Raw genomic sequence first — 11056 nt, forward strand, 5'->3', positions numbered from 1 at the left:
CGGGAGATGAGAGAAAGTTGTAGAAAGTCAACCATCACTGCAGCCCTCCACCAGTCAGGGCTTTATGGCAGAGTGGCCCGACGGAACTCTCTCCTCCATTGCAAGACACATGAAATCCTGAATGGAGATTGCTAAAAAACACCCGAAGGACTACAAAATGGTGACAAATAAGATTCTCTGGTCTGATGAGACCAAGATAGAACTTTTTGGCCCTAATTCTAAGCGGTTTGTGTGGAGAAAACCAGGCACTGCTCATCACCTGGTCAATACAGTCCCAACAGTCAAGCTTGGTGGTGGCAGCATCATGCTGTGGGGGTGTTTTTCAGCTGCAGGGGCAAGACTACTGTTGCAATCGAGGGAAAGATGAATGCGGCCAAATACAGGGATATCCTGAACGAAAACCTTCTCCAGAGTGCTCAGGACCTTAGACTGGGCTGAAGGTTTACCTTCCAACAAGACAATGACACTAAGAACATGGCTAAAATAACGAGTGAGCGGCTTCACAACAACTCCGTGACTGTTCTTGAATGGCCCAGCCAGAGCCCTGACTTAAACCCAATTGAGCCACTCAGGAGAGACCTAAAAATGGCTGTCCACCAACGTTTACCATCCAACCTGACAGAACTGAAGAGGATCTGCAAGGAGGAATGGATCCCCAAATCCAGATCTGCAAAACTTGTTGCATCTTTCCCAAAAAGACTCATGGCTGTATTAAATCAAAAGGGTGCTTCTACTAAATACTGAGCAAAGGGTCTGAATACTTAGGACCATGTGATATTTCAGTTTTTCTTTTTTGATACATCTGCAAAATGTCAACAATTCTGTGTTTTCCTGTCAATATGGGGTGCTGTGTGTACATTAATGATGAAAAGAATGATCTTAAATGATTTTAGGAAATGGCTGCAATATAACAAATATTGAAAAATGTAAGGGGGTCTGAATACTTTCCGCACCCACTGTATTTACAATTGTTTACAAAGGCAGTATCTGTTTATCTTACACACCACTGTTTACAAACATCGACATCTCTAGCTTGAATAAAACATTTCCTTACATTGTTATCATTTTCTGATGACTTCAAGCAAAGTCTCGTAAGCAGTTCCGTCGCTCGTCCTATTATGCTCCCGATTTCCTCCGTGAGATATGCGGAACCGGTGTGCGCACAGCTGATTCCAACTATCAATCCTGTCACCGGCCCCGCCTCATGGCTCTCGTCACACCAGTGTCCAAGCAACACACATCTTAAACCACAGGCTGTGTGTCTGTTTAAGTAATCTTGCAACAGCAAAAGAAACAGGTACCCCAAGTACCCCACTAAAGAGAATCCTTATCACCCTAATGATGACGTCACATCTGAAATATTTCAAACTTATTCAAACTCCAGCAACAACTATAACTCTACATGAACAACTTTTACACTCAAACTTCTTCGAATAAGTGATCTTTGGAGCATTTTGTTATTTTGTGATATCAAGTGACCACATTAGTTGTACACATAGATTTGCTGTATTTGGTTTACATCAGCTGTGTATCTAAACACTTCATCAACAGCAGATGTCATCACTAAAGATCAATCATCACTGTAAAGTCAACTCAATTGATTCATTAACCTCATGAATAAATGAACATTTCACACCAGAAAGAATCTGCTTCAGTGTACATTTAAACATCCATAGGTATGGGCTCATAGATACACCAGCGGATGTACATTTTTCACCAGGGACTTTCCTGTATTACTTGTGTTGTTTCAGCTGAAACTGACGTTGTTTCTTTGGTCTGCACCCTAAAGAGTGTGTTTACTGACATCAGCTATAAGGAACACTATACAATCTTGTTTCTGTATGTAAGTGTTATATACGGTGTATTCAGAGCTCCGTTTCAAGCTGCGCGCCAGCCGCTTCTGTCTTCCGGGGACGGGACGCTACACCACAACAGCCCTCAGGACAGCAGGAAAATGAAGAGTATTTACACCGTAGACTTTACAGTAAATAAACACAAACAAGTAGACTATGTTGGAAACACGCTGGTATAGTGTTGCTATTCGTTTCTTTGGCATAAAAATTAAATATTGACATGTTTAAAAAAACAGTGGCGCTGTGTGTGCCAGTAAAACCCATTCATGGCAGTCAAAAATAGCCTATGAGAAGTATAAACCTGAAGTGGTCAAGTAAAAGATCTTGTGTGGTTTTGACATACTCTTGACATCATACTTTTAAATGTGAGAATTTAACCATTGTGTTGTGAGGACCATTGTGTAAATATATTAAGATATATTAAATAATACATAAGGAATTGCCGCTTTTCATATATTGAAAAATATTATGACCATAATATATTTACCTATATGTCCCAATACATGTAATTTTATAATCAATAAAATACTTTATAATATAATGATCCACACGTGATAAGATAAGGGACTGAATGTGTACAAATATATTGAGCATAATATTTCTTATGTTAAGAATTACAACATACATGTTTCATATTTTTAAACATAGCCACTTCACAACAGCCTAAGCACTCCTGTTCAAACTGAAGCACTTATTGAAAATTGCTTTACTGAATAGCGCACAATAAAGTAATATATGATCTTCAAGATGTTCAGTCAATCGCTATCCTAACCACAGACTCTTCATCACCACGGTAACCGCACATATTTACATACTAGAGACCCTTCTACATTTCAAAGTAATACAAATTAAAACACTATATGTGTAAACTATACAATCACATCTATATGTGAACATTTTTAAGGTTTATTTTTGTCTTCGTTTCTAAATATATTTTATGTTCAATATGTATACATATATTGTCAAGGTATATATTTCTTTATATCAAAAACGTTAGCACCAGCTTCAAATATATGGAAATGTATGATGTAAAATAATTTATTATATTTGACAGTATATTCATAAATTTTTGTTCCATAAGTGAAGACACATGAACTCTATGATAAATGTGACATGAGATGAAACTGAACATGTTTGTCAGAATGTCAGTGAGAGTAATGAAATGAAATCTGATGAAATAAATGTGTTGTATAGTTTACCTGTGAATAGTGAAGAGAGAAGGATCAGTCCCAGCAGACATATATCACTCTTCTCAGTCATGTTGTGTTTCTCTTACTGAGTCTTTTCTCATCATCTACTTATATTTCTTCATGACAACATTTGTAGCTCTTCCTGTGTTTCTCATTTCCTCTTTTCTCATCGACTGAGTCATGACACTATTATAGACTAGAACACATTCTGTAGTTTAATGGTCTTATTTGTAAAATACTTCTGTTGTCTTAAAATAATTGGACACAGTGCTCAGTTATGACTTTTGTTATCAGAGACTTTAACAGGACTAACATGATGAAGGTTTTCTCCAAATTCATTCAACACAAGACTTTCCTGCTCGAGCAGAGCAGACGCACAAACTTCATTAAAGCTGATCACACCTCCGTTCTTCTTCTGTCTCCACACACACACAAAAGCAGGACATGAGTGAGGTCACCTTCACACTTCTTACAAACCAGAGATTAGCAGATTATCCATGATGCAGCAGTCACAGACATTAATAAACACACTAACTCTGTCACAGATTATATAATGTATGTTCACTGCAGTGGTAAAGACAGAGTGTTTGTTTTTCCATTAATATGACAATGAATACAGTCAAATTTCATTTATATATATTATATATACATATATATATATTTCAGTTAAATATGTCATTTATTCATAATCATGCAAAATTCTTCAGTTATGCTTAATTATGAAGTTACAACACTGGAAAATAATAATTAGTAGTAATAATTTTTTAACACGTTCACATACACGGGATTAAGTAAAAACATGCAGGATTTAACTTTGTACAGATAAGGTTACAGATGAAGACTAACTGCCAACACTGACATCTCTGTGGGAATAATCGACAAAACATACTTGATATAAAGTCGACTTTATTTTAAATGTAGAAATGAATAAACACAATGAGGATGTTAAAAACAACTGCAGCTTGGAAAACAAGCGAGTATATTAAGAGTACGCTAATATAGATCTTTAGAAGTCGTTATACACAAACAGCGCTGTGAAAAAGAAGGCAATGTTATACGTGCGTACACACACACAAAAGCAGGACATGAGTGAGGTCATCTTCACACTTCTTACAAACCAGAGATCTGCAGATTACCCATGATGCAACAGAAACACACATTAATAAACACACTAACTCTGTCACAGATTATATCATGTATGTTCACCGCTGAACCCAAATGACCAAATAAAACCAAGTGTTTGATTTTCCAGGAACATGACAATTATAACAGTTAAATATGACATTTATTCATACAAAGAAACCTTCACTTATGCTTTAAATATGAAGTTATAACACTGGAAAATTATAAGTAGTTGGAATGATTTTTGACACATTCACATGTGCACTTGTGCTGTTCCGGCAGAATTGTGTTTCCATTGTTACAAATAACATTAACGCAAAATCATAAAATATATTTATTTTGTTGCTTTGAAACTAAAGTGTTTCAATAAATTCATTTGAACTGTAATGACTTGTGACTGTTGGTGTAAAAGCAGTCGGGGTCTATCAGCGGCGGAGTCTGAGGTGCGGTCCAGACTTGCGGAGGCTCTGCTCCAGAGGTCTTTTCTCATGATGGCTAATTTTTTTAAGGGGGTCATAGACGAGATGCAGTTGTGTTGGGGTTGTGCAGACAAGAGACGAAGGAGATCTTGCGCTTAAAGCATTGGTCACATATAGGCTTCTGATACATTTTGTTTACATTCACTTGGATGTAGTGACTGCGCGAGTTATTTTGAGCAAGACGTAAGTGGGAACGGCACGCTATGAAGAGAACTCATGCACACTGAATACATGATACAGACATGTTGTAGTTAACCAGCAGTCGCTATTGGAAGCGTCGTTTATACTTTCTATTCTCCAGTAAGCTTTCAGTCGTCTGACTGCCACTAACTAAACAGTACAGATGCTTAGAAAAGTGCACACCTGCTGGCAAGAGATATTTCAGCTCAAATGCAGCAGTGGTGACGTGAAGTCAGAAGATCGAGCTAAATATATTTTTTAAATTTAGAGAGATTGTACTCACCCAGCTTCTGCTCCTGCAGTTAATGTGTGAACTAATGTTTACGCTTAAAGAGAAAAGTAATAACATTACAAATTGGGGTCAGCATTATGTGTACTGTTGTATAAGATGCACATGTTAAAAAGGGATTGACAAAGAATGTGTATATGTCCTTTCACCATGAACCCATAAAGTATGACACGCATGATTTGATTGTTCAAGGTCTCCAAAGAAAACAGGAGAAAAAGGAGGAGAGGAAGAACAAGCGTAGAACCAACCCTTCTGAAATCAATGAGTGATATGATTTACAAAGCTACACAAATGATAAGGTTGATTCGTCACCAAGAACGTATCAATAAAAACTTACTGAAGCTTACAAGGGAAATATTAATAGATAATAACCTTTAGATTAGAAGTGACCACAGCCGAGGTTGATTCATTGGCTTCGCCTGAAGAATTTTTGCTTATGCTTCTGCAACATTTAGATAGATGCAGACTATTATCTTGACACCTCCGCTCAGAGGAATGAGGGTGTAAAGGTCAGCGATGAATTCCTTGGAACATAGTGTGTGTGAAGCCATTTATATGTTCATTTATGGGGGAAACAGATGTCAACTGTGATAAACCAGAGATCTTATCTCCATTGTGGTTAAAAGGTGTCGCTGCTTCATGAGATCTGTTTATGTTTAGGTAAGAGATGTGTGTCAAAGTGTGTAGTGTCCATATAAGGGATGTATATCCTGGCACACGACCCCTTTGTATGACGGGGACGGTATAAAAGAGGAACTCACATGTTGTACGAGGCTGAACCTTGTGATGAAGACTTATCGCTGTTATGTTTGTATGATTACTTTTGATAATTTATCAATAAACCAAAACCATATATTATTGTGATGGTCATTTTTGGTAATTTCATGACTTACCAGCTGACTGGCATGTCCCAGGCACATCATTTCATTACCATTAAATGACCAATTCATGATGTCGCCTGCACGAACACCTGATGATACAAGATAACCAAGGATGGGACATTCGTACTATATTCCTAACGTATTGATAATAATATGACCTACAGGTAACATAAGTGGCACATAATGTTATTACCAATACATTTTTGATTAACATGAATGATTAACATGCCATTTAGTATTTAAATATGCATGTTTAAAAAGTTTACAGTCAGGACAGTAAATTTATTGATTAAATAAGCCAATAAATATTTAATTGGCTTCATGCAGGCAGGTCTCTGTTGGGAATGTAACAGTGCTCTCCTCCTGCGCGCTCAAGTTCAGAAGAGCGTGTGCCCAGCAGAGCTGCGTCTAAAGGTGCGTTCCCACCAGACGCGAATGAAGTGTTAAGTGCCAGTGATTTACATGTTAAGTCAATGCTAAGACGTGATAGACATCCGGTGGAGTGAATTAAGTGTTTCGGGCGTTTGACGTGTGAGTTGAAAAATCTGAACTTTGGCGAATATTCGCGCCGCTCTAACCAATCAGAAGCTTGCTCTAGTAGTGACGTGATTACATTGTATAAACAACAATGGAGGACTCACCAAGATGGGTGAACCTCAAAAGGACCCATTGACATAAAGCTCAGTCTTCCATATGACATAAAGCTCAGTTACCCTCTCAACAAAATCCATGTCAGCCGTTTCGCAACTGGCAGAAGCCCCTCTCATGACATTAATTCACATCTGTAATGAAGAGAATTTCACACATGAATGAAGTGCAGAAAATTACAGAAATACTTGAGGACTGCTCGGATGTTTAAGAATGACCATAACAACATTTCTGATGCTTTGTAACAAGATCAGTTCTCTGGTTAGTCAGGTTAAATAAAACATCTCATGGTGTATGGAATTGACAATTTTTTTTATATTGAAAAAAAAAAAATGTAAAAAAGCAAAAATAAATGAGTATTTATATTTCCTTATTTATGTGTAATTAAATGTGTAAAAAAAACTCCTTATTTATGTGTAATCCCGGATCCCTAAATCCAATAGATAAATCAGTATCTAAGAGCAGCATCTATGAAATATGTGTTATATTTTAAGCATTTGACACGTGTTATTCAGTGCACAGTAATGAAACATGAATGTAAACTGTATTTGTAGATGTGTTTCAAATGCGTTGATCATAATTCATGTGTAAGACTTCAGTAAAATTACAACTACAACACAAAGTGACAATATGCATTAGGTTCATATGTTTATCATGCAGACTTGAAGTCATATTATAACTGAACTGAACTGTCACATACTGTAATACAACTGAACAAAAAAGCTTTTTTACATTTATGTATTTTTTTTGTCTCTGTTGTGAAGAAAGGAAACAAATATAAAAACACATTTACATTTAGTCATTTGGCAGACGCTTTTATCCAAAGTGACTTACAGTGCACTTCTTACAGGGACAATCCCCTCTGGAGCAACATGGAGTAAAGTGTCTTGCTCAAGGACACACTGGTGGTGGCTGCTGGGATCAAACCAGTAAAAATTGTGGCAATACCACAATCACCCATTCCAAAACAGTCAGGAACCTCGGAGTCATATTTGAGGAACAGCTGTCCTTCAATGATCATATTGCAAAGACAACACGGTCATGCCGATATGCCTTATTCAACATATCAGAAAGATCAGACCCTATCTCACGCAGCATGCGGCACAACTCCTTGTCCAGGCCCTGGTAATCTCGAGGTTGGACTACTAGAGCTGTCGCGGTAACCGCTGTATTGTACTACCGCGCTACTGACAAGCGAACCGCAGGGACAGGAACACAACCGCAGACACCGCGGCAACCACCTTTTTTTCAGTATGGCATCAGGGTATGCTTTTCTTTTTTACACCTTTGCATTCGGCAATGAATGTTTAATAAATCAATGATGAATACAAGAGTGTTACGTGTATCATTGTCCCGCCAATTGTTCGTAACGGTTGTTTTTAAAGATGGACGCAATGCAGGCTCTCTGGTCCCAAAACCTAATGTAACGTCGCCAGTTTGGGAATACTTTGGGTTTGAACCGAATGTTAAGGGAGAGCCAGCTAATTTAGATGAGCCGATATGCAAAATTTGCAGAAGAAAGGTGCTTGTAACACACAGCAATACGTCGAATTTGAGGTCTCATTTTACATACAACCTCCGCATCAGCGTCCGTACCTAGGAGAGTTTGCGCAGATAACGAGCTCATGTGCTAATAGACTCTAGCGCAAATCCACTCTCCTGGTGGCCCAAAAACCAGGGCAGATTTCAGATTCTCGCAAATCTGTATTTGTGCGACCAGCACACCATCAGAAAGAGTCTTCAATGCCGCCGGAAAAATTATTATGGCTGTGTTCGTCCCTGAAACCACATAATTTTTATACGTTAGTTTTTCTAGCACGAAACAAGGACAAGATAACCCAGGATTAAATCACATTTCTTGACGCTCAAGTGAGTGAAGTCACATTTATTTAGTTTTTATTATTTATTTGCTGTATTTTCATTTACACTGTTTTCATGTGATACTCGAGTTCTTTCGTTTTTCAGATTGAATGCATGTTATTGTTATAGCTTATTGCTGTGTTCGGCAGTTAGCATTGGACAAAAAAACATTTTATAACCCATCTCTCTTTCATTTAAAAAGTTAATGCTCAAGTGAAGATATAGCCTATTTATTATATTTTTATTTGCTGTATTTTGATTTAAACTGTTTTTATGTGATAGGCTAATTTAGTTTTTTCGTTTTTCAGATTCAAGGCATGGTTCGTGGTGTTCTGTTCTGCATTTAACAATAAAAAAATATATAACAAAAAATATATTTACTTCAATGTAACAACTGATCAATAAATATTTAAATGCACTAAAATAATGATAAATCACTCAAAAAATGTGGGTGGGTGCGGTAATACCGCCTACCGCGCTATTGTGCCACCCATATTTACCGCAAGGGAAATTTCCTAACCGCGACAGGACTATGGACTACTGCAATGCTCTCCTTGCTGGTCTTCCTGCAAAGGGTATAAAACCACTGCAGCTGGTTCAGAACGCAGCAGCACGCCTTGTCTTCCAACAGCCCAAAAGGGCTCACGTGACTCCCCTTTTCATCTCTCTTCACTGGCTACCGGTTGCAGCCCGTATCAGATTCAAGTCACTAATGCTTGCCTATAGGACTATCACTGGATCTGCACCGGCTTACTTCCACTCTCTCCTGCACTCCTACACCCCATCGAGATCCCTGCGTTCAGCAAACCAAAGGCGTCTTGTATTGCCTTCCCATAAGGGCAGTAAATCGCTCTCCCGCTCTTTCTCATTCACAACTCCTTCCTGGTGGAACATTCTTCCTAACTCTGTTCGTTCAACCACATCTCTCACAACATTTAAAAAACTACTTAAGACCCATCTCTTCTGTGAATACTTGACAAACAAATGAAAAAAAAAAAACTTGACATTTACTCTTGTCCTTTTAAAGTACATTTGTAATAGATATTGAAATGATGCTCTGATCAATGGTGTTGGTTGATGGACAGTGAGATATCTACCATGTTTACATTTGAATAAAGTGCATTTAAACATCTGGGAATTTGATTAAATTGTCAGTCTACAAAAATTTGTTAAAAAATTAAATGCTCAGAATTTAGACCCACAGACATGAAGAATCAGTTTATGAATCTCAACAATGGTAAGAATAAACAAAAGAAAACTTCATGCTGTGTTGCATGCTGGGTAACATTATAGCACAAAACGAATTTATAATTCCCAGCATGCATTGCGGTTGATCCGTTTATCTGAGTTATTTGGGTGTTCCTCACCATTGCTGAGATTCATACATTGATTCTTGATATCTGTGTGATTCTAAAATGCTGTATGATAAAAATACATCTGTTTTTCACAAATCTTTCTAGATATGTTAATACAGTCAAACCCTAACTCTAACCCACCCACATTCAGCAGATCAAACTAAATTTTGCTCAGGGTTCAAGACCTCAACCCAAGGTCTCTAGCGACAGCTGGACATCAGGTCCACTTTGCATGGGATGTTTTTTCCAGTTTATAAATTCTACCACTGCAGGATGTAGCGTTGCTAAGAACTCGTCGAATGTTGTGACACATGACACTTCCTCTTCAGCTAGATGGACGCTTGCCAAAACAAAACAAACACTCACTTTCAGTCAGCATGCCACACACTTGTACCACCAGTTTGAATCTGCTCTTTCTGAAAGAAACTATCTTCTGAATCGTCTCTCACAAATGTCTCCATGGTTGCAAGGCTCATTGTGCAAACTGTTGGTCACGTTGAATATGACAATATAGTATTGCGAGAGTGATTGTAAAGCATACGGAGTGGTCTGGACTTGAATCACACTCACGTTACTTAACACAATCTATCTGCAAGTCCTTGTTTACTTTTGTTCAGATGTGTTTTAGAGTAACACTGAAATAACATTCTAAACATTAAGGGGCGGTTTTCCCGGACAAGGATTATCTGAAATCAGGACTAGGCCTTAGTTAAATGAGGATATTTTAGTCAATTTAAAAAAAGTATTTTAAAACAACTTTACAGGCCTGCATCTTGAGATAAAACAATGGGTGGGTGTCCTGGAGGCCAGTGCAGGGAGCACAGGACATGGTGGGATGGGAGATCTCCAGGACGATACGTCCAGGTCAGGGACCCTGGAGGGCGCCGGCCGCACTGAGAGCCCGACGACCGGTCTAGACGATCGGGCTATCCCTCCCATATGACTCCCCCAAAAAAACTATTTTGGCTGCGTCCAGGAGCTCGTACGGAGGTTGGTTAGCGGGACGGGCTTGAAGGGGGCAGGATTACTGCGGGCTCTGTCTCCGGTGGAGGACTCCAGGGTGAGGTGAGTTGGGTTGCTCGACCCGTGTTTGGATGGGCTTGGATGATCAACTCCTCCCACCACGTTTCCAAATTAGGTTATGGTTCCGACCAGATGCGTTGAATTGATAAGATCGTTGCTATATTGAACCCATGTTT

The sequence above is a fragment of the Triplophysa dalaica genome, chromosome 5 (assembly GCF_015846415.1).
Source record: "Triplophysa dalaica isolate WHDGS20190420 chromosome 5, ASM1584641v1, whole genome shotgun sequence".
In the NCBI taxonomy this organism is placed as follows: domain Eukaryota; kingdom Metazoa; phylum Chordata; class Actinopteri; order Cypriniformes; family Nemacheilidae; genus Triplophysa; species Triplophysa dalaica.